This window comes from Mobula birostris, chromosome 23 (genome assembly GCF_030028105.1).
Source record: "Mobula birostris isolate sMobBir1 chromosome 23, sMobBir1.hap1, whole genome shotgun sequence".
NCBI classification, from domain to species: domain Eukaryota; kingdom Metazoa; phylum Chordata; class Chondrichthyes; order Myliobatiformes; family Myliobatidae; genus Mobula; species Mobula birostris.
The window spans coordinates 10,157,460-10,181,067 of NC_092392.1; the positions used below are offsets into that span (position 1 = coordinate 10,157,460).

Genomic DNA, 23,608 nt, shown 5'->3' on the forward strand with positions numbered 1-23,608 from the left:
GTTTTGTATTTCATGTAAATTCCATATTGATCACATATAGTATTGAGATCAGAGTTATATTGAAACACAGCCACAATGGTTCTATATCAGAAATGCTGGAGAACTTACCCAGTTAAACAGCACCAATGGCAAGAAAAAACAATTAATGTTTCATCTCAATGATCTATCATTACTAACCCAAAACGATAACTGATTTCAAATTCCACAAATACTGTTTGGCTGGAGAGAATGAAAGAAAGAAAAGAGATGAGCTTTAGTTGCCCCATGTACATTAAAACATTAAAACGGGCAGTGAAATGCGTTGTTTGCGTCATCGTTTGGAGGCAGCTCAGAAGTGTCACCATGCTTCCAGCGCCAACACAGCATGCCCACAACTCACTAACCCTAGCCATATGCCTTTGAAATGTGGGAGGAAACAGAAGCTCCGGGAAGAACACATATGGTCACGGGGAGAACATACAAATTTCCTGCAGACAGCAGTCGGAATCAATCCCCAATCAGTGATGCAGGCACTGTAAAACCAGAAAACTCTAACGGAGATTGACAAAGCAAATTAGTGCTACAATGACAGAAATGCCCCCTTCCATAGGAAGGGTTCAACCAAGCTGCTACCTAAACTTTCTGCTGACTACTAAAGACTTGGTCATAGATTTCCGGATTGGAAAGGTTGTTTCTAAAAGGTGCTATCAAAATGCAAGTGATTCATTCTGTCGGTTATGTTAATGAATCACTATACCTCAGATGAAGGCGATTAAGCATGATTGGACTGTGTTTGATTGTGGATAAATGCCCTACTGCTTAATCTCATCTTCAACAATCTGTAATAGCCTTTATCATGCTAAATTTGATTAACCGCATTTTTTTTGTTGATACCGTGATACAAAATTCTTCTAGCAAGGTTAATTTTCTGGCCTGCCGAGTTCCACCAGATTTCCAGCATCTGCAGATTTTCTCATGTTTGAAGATAAATTTCCACATACCTACCTCTCCTTTTAAGGACATAAATGTCCATGTGATGTGGAACAAGTATTTTCCAAAAAAGTTTAGATGCTAATTCCTGTCATGTATATCCTGAGGTAAACATAGGTTAACTAAGGACAGGCAAGTACATGTACATATAAGGTTCACTGAAATTCTGGAGCAAATGATTGGAAGCCTTTTCCAAAAATCTGAACTGGAAATTTGCCAGTGTGACAGCCAAAATATAATAACATGACACTGGTGGTACAATAATTGTACATCTGTGGCTGATTCAGTTAAAAATTAGTAATGCCCAGTGCACCCAGAAGATGGTGTGATAATAGTCGTCCCCTTATAATTATGATGTAGACCTCCACTCTTTTTGGTTTCCTTGTTGCACTCAGGGGCCAAAAAAGAGAGGCCTTGAATTCCTTTTTCCCATTTTTGAAATTTAACTTCTCCCAGAAGAGATACAGTTGACAGTGGCTTGGAAGCTCTAGAATTGCACTGGCTATCTGGAACAATGGAAAGCTTGAAGGATTGGCTTGTCTTTTCCTCCCTGTCATTTATCTATGCTTATAAATTTCACACTGTGATTGTGCCTAACTGTACTTTTCCAAAGACTCATCTTCAGTCAGAGAATAAATATATAGTAATTCATTTTGTTATAGTTAATAAATCTTACAAAGGGCCTCAACAGGAGATGAACCTTATCGGTAGGAAGTTAACCAATAACGTATAGAGGAACCGTAGTGAACTAATGGAAAAATAAGCAAAAGTCACCAAGACCTGAAGTGACTTGATACAAAATTCACGTCTCCTGCTAATAAGAACTTGCAATATGAAAGTTACCCAATGGGATTACACATATAGTAATCAGTCCATTTGAAATTAACTCACTGTATCTGAAACTATCAAATACTTCTGAGATGTGATAAAATTCTAGACAACTGCAAGTCCAATGGAATTATACTGTACAATCATACTGATGAAGGACATTAACAAATTGATGCCGTAAATAACATGACTACCAACTATTCAATAGGACCTGTAACTCACATTTCACAAATATACCCATATCCCTCAAAATCCTTAGTGTCAAAAAATTAGGAATACCAGTCTTCAATAACTTCAATGATTAAGTAATTACAAACATACGGCTTGGAAAATTCAGAAACTTTTGATTGAATATTCCTTCCAGATATATTGTTTTTCCATGTCAAATTCATTGCATTTTTCACCCTCAGAGGAGAAGGCCTTCTCACAATCACATAAAAAAACATCAAAGCAGTTTTGAACACAGCGTGAAAGAAATTTATTTCCTACTTTTGAATATTTCTAAACTGAACTGTCAGCTGAAATGGTCTCAAAGCAAGTGAACGTTTCTTCTGGTGATGGTCAAATATAGACTCATTCATGGTCACTGCCCTTTCTGTCAACATTACTGACACAGGTCAGACAAGCTAGGCATGGTAATTTGTCTAAATTTGTCTTACAATGGCAGCGCATAGTTAATGATGACATATTCTATCAAGTTTGATACATGGATAGCGTATGACCAATCTGATATTGATGTGTTTGTCCCCTAAATATGTGCCTAAATCTCACCTGGTTGTATTGTCCCCTGAATATGTGCCTAAGTCTCATCTGGTTGTATTGAAGGTGTCTATTGTGTCTGGTTCACATATTGTTTCCACCTCCCATGAACACACTTCTTACTTCATTTTAAGATTTAACTATTTTGGATTAAAACAAGCATCATATCTTGACATCAATTCAAAGCTCAAGGTTAGGGAAAGTTAGTTTCTATTCCACAGATCTCACTGTTAGAGATTCCTAGACCTGATAGTGCATTTTCAGTTTTGAAGATAATCCACAGAAACCCAAAACTGCTACTGAGATCTCTCAGTCAGTTTCACCAATTTTCCATTGATGGATTATAGACAAGTACAATAGCTGCTACAAACGTTTGTATGGGATGAGGTCAATTAATCTCTTGGACCTTTTCCCCAGCTAATCTCAGTTCAGTTCTATGTCCCTCCATTGCTCTTCCCCTTGCTTTCTTTGCCCAGCAAAATGAATCGTTCCTAGCCTTGTGGGCTCTATGCATTTGAAAAAGGGAATTTCAAATTTCTATGTCCTTCATGTCTCAATCTTGTCCCTGAATAGCTACCTCCTAATTTTAATAAGGATGGGAATGCTGGGACTTGCCCCTTCCCATGGAAGTTTTGCATTTTACTGTGAATTCAGCTCAATTAAGTGGTGGCACCTTCTATCCTGCTACCTATGCTGATGTCCACCTGAGATGTCTGATAGACTCCTTATGGAATCTGGTATGGCTGTTTGAGCTCCTCAGCTGTTAGAGTAGGAATTCTCCTGTTGAGGATCATGATCCACATTCAACTAAATGAGATTCACTCCCAGGAGAAGGTAAATTGTTATTACTCACTTTATCTACTTCAGTTAATTAACGGGATTCATTGACTTTGAGTGCAATCTTTTAATGTTTTAAAACAAGAAGAAAAGCATTTTAAGTATTTTTTTACATGTTCCAAGAGTTATTGAGCCATAAGCAGTCATTTACTGGTGCCAATTACATGTGCTGAGATGGTTGTACAGTGCTCTAGGCCATGTTAAAGTGCTGGCGGGCAGGCATCCAGCTGAAGATAGTGTGTGGCAGAGGGGGCAGCTGTCCAGCTATTTTGTCCAACAAGACATCTGCCCCATTACGTGCAGACACAAGATGCTGGAACCTGGAACTACATGCGGTCTGCTGGAGGAACTTGACAGATAAAGCAGTGTATGGGCAGGGACCGTAGGGTAAGGAATTGTCAATGTTTTGGGTCAAAACCCTGCATCAGGACTAAGAACAGAGAAGAGAGAAAGTCAGTATGAAGAAAAGAAGAGAGGTGGTAAGCCATGGGCCAAAGGATGATGGCAGATAGAGCCAAGTAGGGAAGCGAAGGTGCAGTTAGGAGATGGCGGAAGGTATATGTTAGATGGAGACGAACACAACATGAGAAAGACAAAGCCAGAAAGGGCCAGAGGAGGTGGAATTCCTGGAGGAAGATTATTAGGAGCAGAAAGACTTCCAGTGCTGGAAAACTGATAAATAAGGTTATAATGGGAACTATTAGGGGAGAGGTAAAATACAGGTGAAACCAAGACCCAGTGGGGGAAATGTGTGAGTAGCAGGTGGGTGAACAAGAAAGGACAAGAGAAAGGAGACAGAACAGGGGGAACCAGAGGAAGATCAGATTGGGGAGAAAGGTGGGTGGAAGAGAGAGTGGGCTGGGGGAGAAGTGGAGGTGAGGGTTACATGCAATTGAAAAATTAAAAGTTCAAACACATGGGTTGTAGACTATGAAATGTTGTTCCTCTAGTTTGTATTGGACCACTCCTTGGCAATAGAGAAGGGTGAGGATGGATGGCCATTGTGGGAATGTGAAGGGGAATTACAACGAAATGCAACTGGAAACTCAGGTTAGTCTTTATGAACAGAGTGCAGGTGTTCTGCGAATTGGTCATCTGCTTCTGTCTTCCAGTTGCACATTCCATCCCCCACAACAACTTCCACAAATCTGGCCCTATCCAACCATCCCCCTACAACCCCTATGCCTGGGCTAGAAATCACCTCTGGCCATTTTCTCCCCCTCTCCTCTAAATACCTCAACACTCAGTCCTGAAGGAGAGTTTCAACCTGAATCACTGACTATTCCTTTCTCCTCACAGATGCTGCCTAACCCATTGAGTACCTCAAGTAAATTGTTTGTTGCCCTGTTAAACGTGTTCTTCTCAATTCCCCTGCCGTAAATCTTGTAAATCCATTTATCATTTAAAAAATCTCAATCTTTTCACTTTTTATTCTTATGTATGTAAGGGAATACAAGGCAAGTTACTGCAATTCATCTTCACAACTGAAGTAACATACTTATAACTTACAATTTTTGCAACAATGTGGTTCTTGTAAATCTATACTGGGCGCCCTTCAAGGCCAGTATATTGGCATGCAGGAGATGTACAGGAGTGAGATATACTGGCTGGTTGAGTAATGTTATTACAACACCTTGCATCCCACATCAATAGGACTAAGGAATTGACTGTTGGCTTCAGGAAGGGAGAGCTGAAGGAATACACATAAGGCCTCATCAAGGGTTTAGAAAAAGGAAGGGTGAGCAGTTTCAAGATTCTAGATATCAACATCTCTGAAGATCTATCCTGGACCCAACATATTGATGCAATAATGAAGAAAACATGCGAGTGGCTGTACTTCATTAGGAGATTGGGGAGATTTGGCAGGTCACTAAAGATTCGAGCAAATTTCTACAGACGTACAAGGTTGAATTTTGAGTTCAAGTGCTGAGAGGTAATGTTACAACTATATAGGACCCTGATCAGACCCCTTACGTACTGTGCTTAGTTCCGGTCACCTCACTACAGGAAGGTTGTGGAAACTATAGAAAGGATGCAGAGGAGATTTACAAGAATGTTGCGTAGATTGGGGAGCATGCCTTATGAGAATAGGTTGAGCGAACTCGGCCTTTTCTCCTTGGAACGACGGAAGATGAGAGGTGACCTGATTGAGGTGTATAAGATGATGAGAGGTATTGATCGTGTGGATAGTCAGAGGCTTTTTCCCAGGGGTGGAATGGTTAACACGAGAGGGCACAATTTCAAGGTGCTTGGAAGTAGGTACAGAGATGTCAGGGGTAAGATTTTTTATACAGAGAGTGGTGAGTGCATGGAATGGGCTGCTGATGTTGGTGGTGGAGGCGGATACGATAGGATCTTTTAAGAAACTCCTGGATAGGTACATGGAGCTTAGAAAAATAGAGGGCTATGTACTGTGCTGTAGGTTTGATCTGTTCTATTCCTGTATGTACTGTGGAGAGCACTTAACTGGTTGCATCACGGTCTGGTATAGAGGGGCCACTGCACAGGACTGAGAAAAGCTGCACGATCGGGAAACTCACCCAGCTCCATCACGGGCACGCCTCCCTGCCCTCAAGGGCATCGTCAAAAACTGCTGCCTCAAAAATGTGGCATCCATCATTAAGGATACCCGGCACCAGGGACATACCTTCTTCTCATTGCTACCATCAGGGAGGAGGTAAAGAGACACTCCCAGAGTTTTAGGAACAGCTTCTTCCACTCTGCCATCAGATTTCCGAATGAACTCATGATCGCTACCTCAATATTTTTGTGCTCTTTTTGCACTATTTATTTAATTTAAAGGCACAATCTAAAATGGATTCTGATCAAGATTCTGCAGAAAAGCTTCTTCTGCCTTGTATTCACTCCACTTAAGATAAAGGACTAAATTCCATTTGCCTTTTGCAAACAGAAACAAAGTGAAAGTTTGGTACAGTACAACTAACTCAAATGCTTCCTAGCCTAGCTGGTGTTCATCAGCTGAGTTGTCACAAAGACATAAACTTTTAGAGATGAAAAATACATTTACTGACTCTCAAATCCTTCTCATCAAAGCATTTGTTAGTCTATTTTATCCATGTCCTGCTGTGATTTATTTCTGCATCTATACTTCCTGTACTATTTCTGTTCAGAATGCAGATTTCTGCCATTGTCCTGGTCTTGCCATATTTTGGAATATCAGCTGAGACTGTCAAACTAATCAAGTGAGGAGCAAGTGTAACTCAGTCACCCAGACAATTTCATTCTTTGACTTATGTTACTAGCCAATTTGCCCTCCGGCTCAACACAACCAACAAATTGTTTTTTTTTGCTCTTACCTCAGAATAGCATGTGACAAGATAGACTGATCTTCTTGGTCTGTTGTCCCTTAGCCTAGAAATATGAAGATAATCAAGAAATGAAATAATACAATGTAATTACAGTGATGGTTAATCTTACTCTAATGAACTCTGGCTGCTAATGGCTTATCAATGGATTGTTCTCTTGCAACAACCTTTTTCTACCCTCTCATAAAGTCCTCTCAAGAGGTGTACCATATTATTTTTGTGTACAACTCACAACACCTAGCTTTCTGAATTAATTTCTGTCAAGCATTCTAATAAGAGGAACGAGTCAATTTCTACCCTGTCCTAAATCACTGCAAGAGTGGCTTTTGCTTAATTGAGAAACTAAAATCCATACATTGGATTAAACTACTTTTGATGTACTATTACAATTGGGCTGGAACAAAATTGGATTCAATGATCAAAAAACCATGAGATTATAAAATGAATTTTTGATCAAACACGTTAGAGTATTCTATACTCAGAGAAGTTAAGACTTGAAGTTTTCAACAGGATCATAATCAGTTCAGTATAGTTGCTGAAAAGTAGAGGAGGGTGTCACTCTTTAAGGCTCATCCATTTTGGTTGCCACAAGAGAAAGGCTATGCTTTGCTGGTCTCCTGCATGATTAGTAAACCCTGAACAAAACAGCAATACCAAAAAGATGTGTCAAGGTGGCTGCCAAACACTAAAACCCTCATGCAGCTTCAATCTTATAAACACAATTAAGCAAACACACAGATATTTATGCCAACACACAACACACTCTCCTGCATTCAGTACCATTCCCCCCAATACATCCTCCCCACAGAGCCAATGACTTAATATCCTTCATATCTGCTTTACAGTGAGGAATAGGAGAGAAGACACTGATATGAAGGATGAGGGATTATCCTCTCATGTCCTGGGTTTCATCAGGCCTGATGAGGCAATTCTTCTCCTCTTTGATAGAAGCCATAGAGGTGCAAAAAATGAAATGAGTAGATATTATATGAAACCTGAAATATATATTCATTAACAGTGTTTCATTATGATATTATCCCCTTCGAGCTTATCTGTAATGGACATCTTCATCATAAGAGCAGCTTTGAAGAGGAACTGAAGTGGAACTAACTTCCATTTTGACTTGGCAATGTATGAGGAGGCTTTCTTCCTTCCAACTGGACAATACAAATCAGAGTAGGAGGAGCAGAAACAACTTGATGAAGAAGTAGCAAGAAGGAGGAATGCAAGGAAATGATGAGGAGGGTTGAAGATGTTGTTGATGATGACAATATAAGTGTACTATTATACCTGATATGCCATGGTACCAGGACCGAGTGAAACAGATTAGAGGAGCAAGCATCAAAATGGGTATACCATCCTCTTGTGGGTTGCAGGCTGACCAAATGCAAGAAATGAGGAGAAGCACTGGAAAGAATCTGCTGCTCTGAAGCTGCGAACCACATGACTTCCACTTCGGAAGTTATGGGTAGTTTTTTTATGCTGGACTTCAGCAATAGTACATATTTAACAACGGCACAACTTGGTTAGTCAGGGCATCAAAGGTTATGGGGGAAGGCAGGAGAATGGAGTTGAGAGATATAGTATAATAAATCAGCCATGATGGAATGGCAGAACAGACTTGATGGGCCAACTGTCTTATGGTCTATCACATGGAACAGCTGGAGTGGCAGTGGAGCCAAAGATGGAGAACTTGCGAAGAACCCATGCAAACTCTATTCAATCTCTGGCTGAATCAGCTGGAGGTCTTGCTTCAGTCACATGGGGACAAATGAAAGTCCACACAAAGAGCAATCTGTCACCAGGGAAAACAGGATGATCTCACTACGTAGTAGCACGTCATTCGTTAGCAGATTGTTGTTCTCAGTGAATGCAAAGCACGGAAACCGTGACGAGTTCACAGTCCAACAAGACCCAAAAGCTGCCATACACGAGCAGCTAGCAGTTTGCATAAACACAGAAATGGTGTGTGTCTGCACACTGTTGTCTTCCAGGTGCAGAGTGATGCCACACAAGCAGATCTCTCTTTACAGAGAAGAAATGATGCTCATGAACTTTTCTTTTCTACATTACAGTTATGTGTTCCCTGCCCCGTTCTTACTCACATATGATGAATTTAGCTCAGATTACATGGAGAAATGACTTCATTATTATGACATGAACCAAGATACAGTGAAAAGTTTGTCTTACATACTATTCATATAGAATTGATCAAATCAGTACACAGTGCATGAGGTAGACAAGATAAAAACAGTAACAATGCAGAATAAAGAATATAAGCTAAAGAGAAAGTGCAGTGCAGGTTCAGAAGAGAAAAGAGATTAGCTTTATTTGTCACATGTACATCAAAACATCAAAACATACAGTGAAATGTGTTGTTTGTGTCATTTGCAATGTGCAAAGTGTTGCCACAGTTCCAATGCTAACATAGCATGCCCACAAATCACTAACCATAACAGAAACAAGAGAAATTCTGCAGATGCTGGAAGTCCAAGCAACACAAACAAAATGCTGGAGGAACTCAGCCGGCCAGGCAGCATTTGTGGAAAAGAGTGCAGTCAACCTTTTGGGCCGAGACCCTTTATTAGACGAGGAGTCAGGATTAGAAGGTGGGGAGGGGGAGGGGAGAGAGAAACACAAGGTGATAGGTAAAACCAGGAGGGTTAGGGGTGAATTAAAGAGCTGGAAAATTGATTGGTAAACAGATATAGAATTGGAGAAGGGGAAATCTGATAAGAGATAACAGAAGGCCATGGAAGAAAGAAAAGGGGAGAGAAGTACCAGAGGGAGGCAATGGGTAGGCAAGGAAATAAGGTGAGAGAGGAAAAAGGGGATGGGGAATGGGGGGGCATTACTGGAAGTTCAATAAATTGATGTTCACGCCATCAGAATGGAGGCTACCCAGACAGAATATAAGGTGTTGCTCCTCCAACCTGCATGTGGCCATGGATTGACATGTCGGAATGGGAATGGGAAGTGGAATGGACACTGAGTAATCCCACTTTTTCTGGAAGATGGAGTGTAGGTGCTCGGTGAAGTGATTTCCCAATCTCTCTCAGGTCTCACCGATATGCAGGACGCCACATAAGGAGCACCGCATACAGGTAAAGTGTCGCCTCATCTGGAAGGACTGCTTGGGGCCCTGAATGGTAGTGAGGGAGGAGGTGTAGGAGGAGATGTAGCACTTGCTCCACTTGCAAGGATAAGTGCTAGGAGGGATATCAGTAGGGAGGGACGAAAGGACAAGGGAGTCGCGTAGGGAGTGATCCCAGCGGAATTTAGAAAGTGGGGGGAGGGAACAATGTGCTTGTTGGTTGGATCCCATTGGAGATGGTGGAAGTTACTGAGAAGTGTGTGCTGGACTTGGAGGCTGGCAGTGTGGTAGGTGAGGACACCAGGAACCCTATCCCTGGTGGTGTGGTGGGAAGATGGGGTGAGGGCAGATGTTTGCAAAATGGAAGAGATGTAGTTGAGGGCAATGTTAATGGTGGAAGAAGGGAAGCCCCTTTCTTTGAAGAAGGAGGACATCTCCTTTGTTCTGGAATGAAAAACCTCATCCTGAGAGCAGATGCGGTGGAGACAGAGGAATTGGGTGAAGGGGCTGGCATTTTTACAAGAGGTTGGAAAGAGGTATATTCCTTAAAATGACCTGCAAATTTGAATCTTTTCATATGATTATTCTCTAATGAAGGGTGGAACTCCAGTGAGAAAGCTGAGAAAAATGAACACTATTGAATGGTAAAATGAATTGTGCTCCATTAACCAGTCCTTGACAGTCCTTCTAATCATCATGTAGAACATAACCACTTATTTATTTTTATTTAGAGATACAGCACAACACCAGGTCCTTCCAGCACATCAAGCTGACACCACCCAGTTACACCTGGACTAATATAGGTTAGCAATTGTAATGCATTTTCCACTGGGAGACATGGCAAGGAATATGATGATGATGTGAATGTATGTTTGTAACAGGGAACAATCAATTGTATTGATTTGACTTAGACAGTGTTTGTGCTTCTTTAGAGTTGATGACATTACACTTACCCAAGCACATACAGAATATTCTAACACATTGTCAATTTATGCCTTGGAGATTGAGGAAAGGCTTTCAGGTGTTAGCTGGTGACCAGGACATTGAGTTTCTTACTTGCTCGTACAGCCATTTTGGACATGACTGCTCTAACTGTCCTTATGATTAATGGAGACCAAAAGAATACTGAAGATGAGAGACCTAGCTATAGTAAGATCATGGAATGCTAATAATAGATGATTCAACTCTTGGAAAAGGTAACTATCTGTGGTGCGAATTTAACTTCACACTTAAAACACATAAGCAAATTAAAATGCATTCATCTTCTCTGAACAATTCCAACAATGAAGTGTTTCTCTTTGATGAACATTGACTGCAATTTTACCAAGGTTCCTCAAAGTCAAGAACAGTAATTTCATGGAAAATCACACACCAATTAATTGGATCAACCTTGTCCTGCTTATTGTATACAGGACATGCCTGTACCAATTTTGTAATTCTACTAGAACAGCTTGGGTAGAATTCTGACTAATTTTAGAGAATAAGTCTTCAGTTCTGCAGCTGAGATGTTATTTAGTACCTAAAACTTTGTTGTATTCAGTGGCCTCAGTTATATCTTGATGTCAGATGGAGAGAATCAAATTAGCTGAAGACTGGCTTTAGTCATGGTAGATATATCACATGGAAACTGAAATGATCATCCGATGGACACTTCCAACTTTTCATAATTATGAATGCTTTGCTCTTATCCTTAATGTCAGATGGTGTAGAGCATCCTTGTAGCCATCACCCTCAACAATAAGTACTCCATTTTGAGTACTGTTGGGGGGAATGACCTACCTGGAGGAAGCGACAGTGGCCGTGCCCCGGCACTGAGTTTGACCATGTGGCTCAGAAGGGTAGGGAACGGAAGAGAATGACAGCAGTATTAGGGGACTCTGTAGTCAGGTGAACAGATAGGCAATTCTGTGGACATGAAATGGAAACACAGATGGAAGTTTGCTTCCCAGGTGCCAGGGTCCGAGAGGTTTCTGGACACGTCCACAATATCCTGAAAAGGGAAGGTGAGCAGCCAGAAGTTGAGGTACATATTGGTACTGATGACATTGGAAGAAAAAGGGAGGAGATCCTGGGAAAAGAATATAAGGAGGAAGCTGAGAAGAAGGAACTCAAGTGTAGTAATCTTGGAATTGTTATGTGTGCCATGCGACAGTGAGGATAGGGATAGAATGAGGTGGCAGATAAATACATGGCTGAAAAATTGGAGCAGGGAGCAGGGATTCAGATTTCTGGAAAATTGGGATCTCTTCTGGGACACGTAGGACCTGTACAAAGGGGATGGGTTGCACTTAAATCAAGGTGGGATCAATATTCTTGTGAGCGGATTTACTAGAGCTGTTTGGAGTGGTTTAAACTAATATGGCAGGGGGATGGGAACCAGTACGATAGAGCTGAGGATGAGCCAGCAGGTTTACAAGTAGATGATGGGTGTAACATGAATGTAAGGAAGGACAAGCCAATGATTGGGTACAAATGTAGACAAAGCAAAGAGTTAAATTGTACAACAGAGGCAAAATTCAAAAAGGCGAAGAATACAGGACTGAAGGTGTTGTATTTCAATACACATGGCTTTCAGAATAAGATTGGTCGGTGTGACATTGTGGGCATCACTGAGTTGCGGCTGAAAGAAGGCCATAGTTGGGAGCTTAACATCAAAGGAGATACTTTGTATCAAAAGGACAGACAGGAAGGCAGTGGTGTGGCTCTTTTGGTTAGAAATGGAATTACATCTTTAGAAAGAGAATGTTGAACCCTTTGGGTAGAGTTAAGAAATTGCAAGGGTAAAAAAACTATTATGGGAATCATATATAGATCTCAAAATAGTAGCCAAGATGTGGGGTTAAGATTGCAAAGAAAGCTGGAAAGGGTATGCAGTAAGGGTAATGACACAATTGTAATGGGGATATTATATGCAATATGCAAGGGGATTAGGAAAATCAGGTTGATGTTGGATTGCAAGAGAGGAATTTGTTGAATGCCTTCAAGATGGCTTTTTGAGCATCTTGTGTTTCAGCCTATTTAGAGAAAGGCTATCTTAGACTAGGTGTTATGTGATAACCCAGATCTTTTGAGGGAGCTTTACGTAAAGTAACCCTTAGGAGGCATTGATCATAATATGATTGAATTCATACTGTAGTTTGGGAGGGAGATGCACAATGCACATGTATTAGTATCGCAATGGAATAAAGGGAATTACAGAGGCATGAGAGAGGAGCTTGCCCAGGTGGATAGGAGGAGGATACTGGCGGGGATTACAGCAGAGCAGAGATAGCTGAGGTGTTTGGAAATAGTTCAAAAGGCACAGGATAGATATCTCCCACAGAGAAAGAAAATCTCAAATGGCAGGGGTAGGCAACCGTGGCTGACAAAGGAAGTTAAGAACTGTATAAAAGCCAAGGAAAGGGCATATAAGACAGCAAAAGTGAGTGAAAATTTTGATGATTGGGAAGCTTTTAAAATCCAGCAAAAAGCAACTAATGCTATAAGAAGGGAAAAGATGAAATATGAGGGCAGTCTAGCCAATAATATAAAGCAGAATACCAGAAGTTTTTCAGTTATATATGGAGTAAAGGGGAAGTGAGAGTTGCTATTGAACCACTGGAAAATGATGTTGGTGAAGTAGTAGTGGAAGACAAAGAAATGGCAGATGAACTCAATGGGTACTTTGCATCTGTCTTCACCGTGGAAGACACTAGCAGTGTTCCTGAGGTCATGAATGTCAGGGAGCAGGGGTGAGTGCCATTGTTATTACAAAGGAAAAAGTGCTAGGCAAACTCAAAGGCCTCAAGAAGGGTAAATCGCCTGGATGAAATGGACTACATCCCAGTCCTGAGAGAAGTTTCTGAAGAGGTAACGGATGTATTGGTCATGATCTTTCAAGAATCACTTGATTCTGGCATGGTCCTGGAGGACTGGAAGATTGCAAATGTCACTCCACTCTTTAAGAAGGGAGCAAGGCAGAATAAAGGAATTTGTAGCCCAGCTAGTCTCACCAGAGTGGTTGGGAAAGTGTTGGAATCTATAACAAAGGATGAGGTTTCGAGGTACTTGGAAACTAATGATAAAATAAGTCAAAGTCAGCATGGTTTCTCTCATGGTTTGTCTGACAAATTTGTTAGAGTTCTTTGAGGAAGTAACAAGCAGGGTGGACAAAGGAGAGGCAGTGGATGTCATTTATTTGTGTTTTCAGAAGGTGCTTTATGAGGCTGCTTAACAAGATAAAATCCTCTGGCATTACAGGAAAGATATTGGCATGGATAATGGAATGGCTGACAGACAGGAAGCAGTGAATGGAAATGAAAGGGGCTTTTTCTGATTGTCTGCTGGTGACTAGTGGTGTTCCTCAGGGGTCAGTATTGGGATCACTACTTTTCACATTGTTTGTCAATGATTTAGACAATAGAATTGATGGCTTTGTGGCAAAGTTTCTAAATGATACGAAGATAGGTGGAGGAGTAGGTAGTGCTGAGGAAGCAATAACATTGCATCAGGACTTAGACAAATTGGAAGAATGGGCAAAAAAGTGGCTAATGGAATACAGTGTTGGGAAATGTATGATAATGGATTTTTGTAAAAGGAACAATAGTGCAGACTGTTATCTAAATGGGGAGAAGGTTCAAACATCAGACGTGAACAGGGACTTAAGAGTCCTCAAGCATGCTCCCAGAAGGTTAATTTACAGGTTGAGTCTGTGGTAAAGAAGGCAAATGTAATGTGGCATTTATTTCAAAGGGAATAGAATATCAAAGCAAGGAGATAATGCTTTGAGATAGTGCCTTTATACTACACTAGTCAGACCACACTTGGAGTATTGTCAACAGTTTTGGGCCTCATATCTCAGAAAGGATGTGTTGTTATTGGAGAGAGTCCAGAAGAAGTTCACGAGGATGATTCCAGGAATAAAGGGGTTAACGTATGAGGAGCGTTTATCAGCTTTGGGCCTGTACTTACTGGAATTTAGAAGAATATGTGGGGATCTCATTGAAACCTACCAAATGTTGATAGCACTAGATAGGGTGGATGTGGAGAGGATGTTCCAGATGGTGGGGGATCCAGAACTAAAGGATACTGCCTCAAAATTGCGGGGAGACCTTTTAGAACAGAAGTAAAGAGGAATTTTTTTTTAGCTAGAGAGTAGTAAATATGTAGAATACTCTGCCACATACTGTGGTGGAGGCCAAGTCCATGTGTATATTTAAGGCGGAAGTTTATCGTTTTCTGATTGGTAGGGGTATTAATGGATATGGCAAGAAGGCAGTTGTATGGGGTTGAGTGGGATCTGGGATCAGCCATGATGAATTGTTGGAGCAGACTTGATGGGCTGAATGGTTTAATTCTGCTCCTATGTCTTATGGGCTTGTGTGTTAGTCACTGAAGCGGTTGGTCATGTCGTCATTAGGGACAGGGATTCTCTTTGAAGCTCCTCTTTCCATTAGTTGCTTATAGCTCCATTCATGACAGTAAGTGAGAGGACTGCTGTGCTTCAATCTTACCAATGGTTATGAGAACTTCTCTCTGTCTATTGCGCGTTTTTGTTGTTTCCACTCCAGTGTTTTATACCATAAAATTAAAACCAGTACTTTTTAAAAAATCTGCATTTTATTACAGAACCCATAGAATGTCTCTGAATTGTTACTTTGGGCATCTGGATAACCTGTCTGATAAATCCACTGTCGTGCCACCACCTTACCATACATCATTCTTGACTCCACTGGGTAAAATGCCAAATCAGAACCACTGATGTTGAATAAAAGGCAAAAAGTCCAGTCTCTCAACCATTATTTACACATGCAAAGTAGACCTGCTCTGAGGAAACAAAAATGTGCACAGAACAAAATACAAAAATATTGCAATTAGCCACTTAGGTAATTAGATCAGTGGTTCATTCACTGACGAGCTATAATCAGCGCTACAGGATGTAGAGAAATATTTGTGTCCCTTGCCTGATTCTTGGTGCATATTGAGGTGCAGAGATTTGGCCTGCACTGGGCATAATGACTGTGTAGCTTTTTCTATGATGGACACCCTTAAAGCTCATGCAGATTATGTTTTCTTCTGTTCAGTTAGGAAAGGTGGTTAATGATATTCAGCTGGGACACCCTCTGGTGGCCCTTCTACTCTTTCTGGACTTCACGCTCTTTACTTGTAGCCCACAGGCTCTGGGTCAAAATGTTGCTCCTCCTTTGGCATCAGATACTCCCTGCAGTTCACAGGATTGTGCACAATGCCACACAATATGATGAAGACTCCATATCTGCTTGGTGTGCTCTGCAGGGTGCCATTAAACAGATATAAAACATGCATTCTTATTTTTCCATGACCCTCTGCATACTTTGATGACTCTCTGTTTCAGCATTTAGCTGGAATGCAAACAAGTGCGAAAAGCCAAGACAATAAACTATAGCCTCTGTCCTGGGCTCTTTTGTGTTATTGTTCTCCAAAATAAATAACAGGGAAGGAGTCACCAGTATATACATTTGACTTTTAATACAATCATGTATGATATAGTTATAAAAGTGTCAAATTTTACATACAGTAAAATACGATGCTTTCCCTAAAGTAACAAACACATATGGTTACCATAGAGACAAGAGATTCTGCAGATGCAGGAAATTTTCAGCAACACTCAAAAAATGTTCGAGAAGCTAAGCAGGTCAGGTAGTATATACGGAGGGGAATAAACAGCAAAGAAGAAGAGTCTCATTCCACAACGATGACTGTTTATTCCCCTTCATTAATACTGCTTGACTTGCTGAGTTCCTCCAACACGTTAAGTGTGTGCTGTCCATATAGTTACCAACTATCTACGAAGATTATGTTTTTTGACAATCTTTTATTTTCTGAGTTTGCCTTAATCACAAAGGAATCTTGGTCAACCCTGAACTTTCTCTTCCTAATGCACCTCATTCTGGTACATTATCTCTTCTAATTGGCTCTGTGTCATCTGAATTATTTCAGGGCTCCCGTATCTGCTGAGCAATGCCTTGTCCAGCAAAGATCGAATGATGGAACTAATCCTGTATTTCAGCTGTTGGGGTATCCTGCAGATTACACTATCAACCATTATTTTCTTGAGCACGTATGCATAGAGGAAATTAGATCATTCACCCATGTAGCTTTTGACTCCAAGGACTTCAACAATCTTTCCACAGCTCTACTTTGTAAACCTTTCATGGCCTGGCATTTATAGCACAATCATAAGATCATAAGACATAGGAGCCGAATTAGGCCACTCTGCCATTTCATCATGGCTGATTTATTATCCCTCTCAACCCCATTTTCCTGCCTTCTCCCTGTAACCTTTAATGCCCTGACTTTTAAACCTCTGCTTTAAATATACTAAATGACTTAGCTTCCACAGTCGTCTGTGGCAATGAATTCCACAGATTCACCACCCTCTGGCTAAAGAAATTCCTCATTATCTCTGTTCTAAATAGACGTTCCGCTATTCTGAGGCTGTGCCCTCTGATCCTAAGCTCACACACCAGAGGAAACATCCTTTTCACATCCACTCTATCTGGGCCTTCCAATATCTGATAGGTTTAAATGAGATCCTCCCTGATTTTTCTAAACTCCAGTGAGTACAGGCCCAGAACCATAAAACACTCCTCATATGTTAACCCTTTCATTCCCAGATTCATTCTGTGAACCTCCTCTGGACCCTCTCTTATGGCTGCATATCTTTTCTTAGATAAGGTTCTCAAAATTGCTCACACTACTCAAAGTGCAGTCAGACTAGTGCCTTATAAAGCCCCACCATCACATTCTTGCTCTTATATTCTGGTTCTCTTGAAATGGATACTAACGCTTTGCAAGTTAACCTTTGGGGAACCTTGCACTCCTTTTGTTCCATTGATTTTTGAATTCTCTCTCCATTTACAAAATAATACATGCCTTTTTTTCCTTTCCTACACTATATTTCACCTGCCATTTCTTTACCCATTCTTCCAATCTGTCTAAGGCCTTCTGCAGACTCCTTGCTTTGTGAACACTACCAACCCCTCCATTTCTCAAGATTTCCTCTTGAGAAAATTGTTCTGACTTTGGCCTACTTTATCAGATGCCTCCAAGTGCCTCGAAACTTCATCCTTAATAATGGACTCCAACATCTCCCCAACCTCTGAAGTGGCCAGGCTAACTGGCGTACAATTTCCTTTCTTCTGCCTTTCTCCCTTCTTAAAAAGTGGTGTAACACTTGCAATTTTCCAGCCCTCCAGAACCATTCCAGAGTCGAGTGATTCTTGAAAGATCATTACCGATGTCTCTGCAATCTCTTCAGCTACCTCTTTCAGACCTCTAGGGTGTACTCTATCTGGTCCAAGTGACTTATCTACCTTCAGACCTTTCAGCTTCCCAAGGACCTTCTCCTTAGTAATAGCTGCTACACTCACTTCTTCCCCTGGGCACTCTCAAATTTCTGACATACTGCTAGTTTCTTCCACAGTGAAGACTAACACAAAATACTTCATAGGTTTATCTGCCATTTCTTTGTCCCCCATTACTACTTCCCCAGTGTAATTGTCCAGCAGTTTGATATCCATTCTCACTTCTCTTTTACTCTTCCTATATCTGAAAAAAAATGGTACCCTCTTTTATGTTATTGGTTAGTTTGCCTTTATATTTCATCTTTTCTCTCCTTATGGCTTTTTTAGTTGTTTTATGTTTTGTTTTGGATTGTAAAAGCTTCCCTGTCCTCTAATTTCCCACTAATGTTTGCTATTGTATATGCTCTCTCTTTTCCTTTTGTGTTATTGCTGACTTCCCTCATCAGCCAAGGTTGCATCATCTTCCCTTTAAAATAATTCTTCATCTTTGGGATGTATCTATCTTTCATTTTCCAAAGCTCCCCCAGAAACTCCAGTTATTGCTGTTCTGTCATCGTCCTTGCTAGTGTCCCCTTCCAATCAATTTTGGACAGCTCCTCTCTCATGCATCTGTAATTTCCTTGACTCCACTGTAGTACTGACACATCTGACTTTATCTTCTCCCTCTCAAACTGAAACATGTCCCTGGACTTGAGACCATTTCTGCCTCCGCCAGTCACCTTCCAAATTGAACTGCATAAAACCCAGCCATGATTACAACTGTTGATGCATCACTATCTTGTGAGGAAATATTCTTTGTTGGTATAGGCTGATTCTGAACACATATGCAACGATAACCATTGATGCATCATCCTCTAAGCTGAGGAATATCTTTTACGAGCATGGGGTGGTCCTTCACACAAGCTGCTTCAACCATTGATGCATTGTCTTCTTAGTGAGAAAATGTCCTGTGATAGAGAACATAAACTTCACCAAAAGCAACTGATAACTCATGCACTGCTTGATCTTTTATCCCGCAACTGTCACTTCATTGTTTTCTTCAATGTGTGTGGGTGAGACAGACAGGAGCCTTTTAGATGATGAATGCCATGGGGCCATTGTGACATTCTGTTAGAGCAAAGAAATTGGACAAGCTGTGCTGACCTGAAAGATGGACCATTATCAAAGACCACTTCTTCCATGTTGAGTTTTCACAAACACCCCACTGCGTTCTAACTTGTATTGTTGCTTCTCCATACACCATCCATTTGACATTAAATAGGTTGAGTTCCTCCAGCAATTTGTGTGTGTTGTTCAGATTTCCAGCATCATGCAGATTTTCTCATTTGTGATGAAATAGTTTGAGTTCAGAGACAAATAAGAATGTAGCTCTGCTTTCCACTATAAAATGTTCATACTGCACCAAATGGTATTGATGGGGGAGTTGTAGGAGCCTCCTGTATATTGGTGAGACCCAACATAGATTAGGAGACCACTTCACCGATCACCTACACTCTGTCCACCAGCAAAAGTGGGATCTCCCAGTGGCCACCCATTTTAATTCCACTCCCCATTCTGACATGTCAGTCTATGGTCTCCTCTACTGCCGCTGTGAGGACACACACAGGTTGGAGGAACAACACTTTATATTCCGTCTGGGTATCCTCCAATATGATGGTGTGTACATCAATTTATCAAACTTCCGGTAATGCCCTCCCTCCCCCTTTCATCATTCCCCATTCCCTCTCTCTCCTTATCTCCTTAACTGCCCATCACCTCCCTCTGGTGCTCCTCCCCCCTTTTCTTTCTTCCACAGCTTTATGTCCTCTCCTATCAGACTCCCCCTTCCCCAGCCATGTATCTCTTTTACCAATCAACTTCTCAGCTCTTTACTTCACCCCTCCCCCTCCTGGTTTCACCTATCACCTTGTGTTTCTTCCTTCCCTCCCCCCACCTTCTAGTTCTGAATCCTCATCTTTTTTTCTCCAGTCCTGCTGAAGGGTCTTGGCCTGAAATGCCGATGATACTCTTTTCCATAGATGCTGCCTGGCCTGCTGAGTTCCTCCAGCATTTTATGTGTGTTGCTTGGATTTCCAGCATCTGCAGATTTTCTCTTACTTGTGATTAGGCTGCATCTAGAGTAGTGCATTCAGTTCTGGTTACCTCAGATGTGGAAGCTTTGGTGACGGTGCTGAAGAGGCTTACTAGGGTGCTGCCTGGATTAGAGAGTGCATGCAATAGAGTAGGCTGGACAAACTTGGGTCAATTTCTTTAGAACAACAAAGCAGAGAACTGATGGGATTTTATTTATATTTATATGTTTTTGACCTGATAAAAATTTGTCATGAGAGGCCTAGAAAGAGTTAAACAGTCAGTATCTTTTTCCCAGGGTCTAAATGACTAATACTTGAAGGCATGCATTTCAGGTGAGAGGGGCTAGTTCAAATGAGGGTGCCTGGAATGCAGTGTCTGGGGTGCCAGTAGAGGAAAATAAGATAGCAACATTAAAGAGGCTTTTAAATAGGCACATGAATATAGAGAGAATGGAACAATATGGACTCTGTGTAGGCAGACGGGATTAGTTTAGTTAAGTGTTTAATTACTAGCCTGTTCCTGTGTTGTGCTGTTCTATCCTCTGTGTTGTAACATATCAGTATTCTGTTTTGGTTTGGTGCTTGTTTAAATCCACTCACTGAATCTAAAACATTTAAAAATAAATAGTTGAATTGTCTAAATCCCTGCAGCACCCTGAATACAATACTGATATTTTCAAGGCTAGCGGCTGTTCACGGAAACCTTTGCAACTCAAACCATGCAGTACAAGAGATTCACTTTAAAGTCTGGGTGATCCTTTTTAATTCTTTCATTGTAATCATTCATTTTGTACAACTATGCTTCCCTTGTTAGTTAACTTAAAGGGCTCAGTGGAGGCATTAATAACCAAATAAATGCTGATCATAACTTTGCCTAGATGTAAACTAGATTTACATTGTATCTTCAATAAAATTAAAACAATGGAGGGCAAGGAGCTCAGAGAATTTACCTACTCAAGTAATAGAGTTGTGACTTCATTAACTTTACATTTTTAGGACATCAGTCCAACTACTTGATTTCTTCCTATAGTTATTCTCTGTATATTCTACCCAAGCGTGGTTTGAGCTGGTCATTTAAATCTCCTGCCACAACCCACTTAATCTTTTTCTATGTCTCATGAACTCATTAGCATACTTCAGAAAGGGAATAAATTATCACTATAGTTATGTTACTAGACAGGTATTATAGAAAACAATGAGCAGAGGGCATAGATTTAAGTCAATTAGTTGATGGATTGAAAAGGATTGAAATTTTTAAAAAAAGAGTACATCGACTGGGGGCCTAGAATCCATTGCTGGAAAGGATGGTGGAAGTAGAAATCCTAAATCCACTTTAAAAGTGTCCAGAGGAGTAAATCAGATTCACCTGAGGACTAGGAGAGTAATGCAGATTCACCTGCAGGACACTGAACTCGTACAGCAAATCAGAATAACCTGCAGGACTAGGACTCTGGACTAGGAGAGTAAATCAGATTAACCTGCAGGACACTGGACTGAGGCAGTAAATCAGATTCACCTGCAGGACACTGAACTAGGAGAGTAATGCAGATTCACCTGCAGGACACTGAACTCGTACAGCAAATCAGAATAACCTGCAGGACTAGGACTCTGGACTAGGAGAGTAAATCAGATTAACCTGCAGGACTCTGGACTAGGAGAGTAATGCAGATTAACCCGCAGGACACTGGTCTCGGATGGTACCTAAATTAACCTTATTTCCATATTTTTCCTGACATGAACATAATTGTTTTTTCTCTATGCAGTAAATTTGTATTCCGTTCACAAAATATATGTGCAATACTGTGCTTGAATCACTGCTAACAACCAGAACAATTTAACTTTGTACTATCTCTTAAGGGAGTGGAAATCGGTTAGGCAGCTTCCAAACAGCAGCTGTCATCACCAACCTCTCAATTCAGCGAGGATTGGGTAGTGAGTGATGGTTTTGCTAGGAAAGCTCAACCTCCACATTAAGTTCTTTTCAGCCCATGTTCACTCGAACTTTGTACAACTCTGTCCAACTTACTTAAATCTTAAATAAGCATTAATTTCCCAAGGAGGATGAAGGAAAGCTCTGATTTATATTGACCTGTTCACACTTTTCTGTTGTTGACTGCCACTTATCTTCAGTCACCTGTAATAGTCTGGTCCTGGCTTTTTTAAATCATTTAAATTCTTGGGCCAGCTTCAGTTGTTTGAGTGGGGAAAGACAGTTTATGGACTGAAGGCCTTTCATATTCAGCTATGTATTAAACCTCAAGGTCCCTGTGTTCATCAGCATTCCTTATGCCCACCATCCAGGCCATGCTCTGTTCTTGTTGCTGCTAACAGGAAGAAGTTGCAGGAACCTCAGAACCCACACCACCAGGTTCCAGAACAGTTATTACCCCCAACAATCACCCAAAAACTGAAATGTTCTCACAATCTATGGACTCACGTTCATGGAATGTGGTGTCCATGTCTGTGGCGGCCAGTGCTATCATGTTTGCTGTTCTGTGCTGGGGCAGCAGGCTGAAGGTAGCAGACACCAACAGAATCAACAAACTCATTCGTAAGGCCAGTGATGTTGTGGGGATTGAACTGGACTCTCTGACGGTGGTGTCTGAAAAGAGGATGCTGTCCAAGTTGCATGCCATCTTGGTCAATGTCTCCCATCCACTACATAATATACTGGTTGGGCACTGGAGTACATTCAGCCAGAGACTCATTCCACCGAGATGCGACACAGAGCGTCATAGGAAGTCATTCCTTGCCTGTGGCCATCAAACTTTACAACTCCTCCCTTGGAGGGTCAGACATCCTGAGCCAATAGGCTGGTCCTGGACTTATTTCCTGGCATAATCTACATATTACTATTTAATTATTTATGGTTTTATTACTATTTAATTATTTATGGTGTAACTGTAATGAAAACCAATTTCCCTCGGGATCAATAAAGTATGACTATGACTATGAATCTTCGTCTCATGGTCTCCATTATGTATTGCTTAATCATGTATTATTATTAATTGTTTTGTATTTGCAGTTTGCTACCTTTTGCCTACCGATTGTCCATTCATTCGGGGGTGGTCTTCCATTGAATCTATTGTGTTTCTTGAATTTACTGTATATACTTCGATAATAAACGTAGCTAAAACTTTGATAACCATATCTGTTGCCTTTCAGGAGGTACTTCATTGCCTGTGCTGTTACCGTAGATGACTTATGAAAGGATGTTCATTGGTTTCTTTCACTAATTCACTGGGTGTGAGGGAGTTTGAAATACTTGGAATGGAGGCTGTTACATAAATGTAATTATTTCATTTGTTTCAGTTCCAGAAAAGGCTGCGTGTCTATTTGCACCACTTTGTCACCTTTCTTAATATTTAAAATTATAAAGCAAAGAACAAAACCGTACGT

General features: G+C 40.9%; 1 protein-coding gene across 14 annotated transcripts in view; it reads right to left on the reverse strand.

The window, feature by feature from the left end:
* Nucleotides 1–23,608, reverse strand: part of shank3a (SH3 and multiple ankyrin repeat domains 3a) — a 1,072,328-nt gene that overhangs the window by 969,495 nt on the left and 79,225 nt on the right. For 11 of the 14 annotated variants that reach the window (XM_072241114.1, XM_072241124.1, XM_072241123.1 and 8 more), the window contains one exon: nt 6,711–6,765. The exons of the other annotated variants lie outside the window; for them this stretch is intronic. The gene's annotated coding sequence lies outside the window, so the exon portion shown is untranslated. The remainder of the gene's footprint in view (nt 1–6,710; nt 6,766–23,608) is intronic. 14 annotated transcript variants of the gene reach the window in all.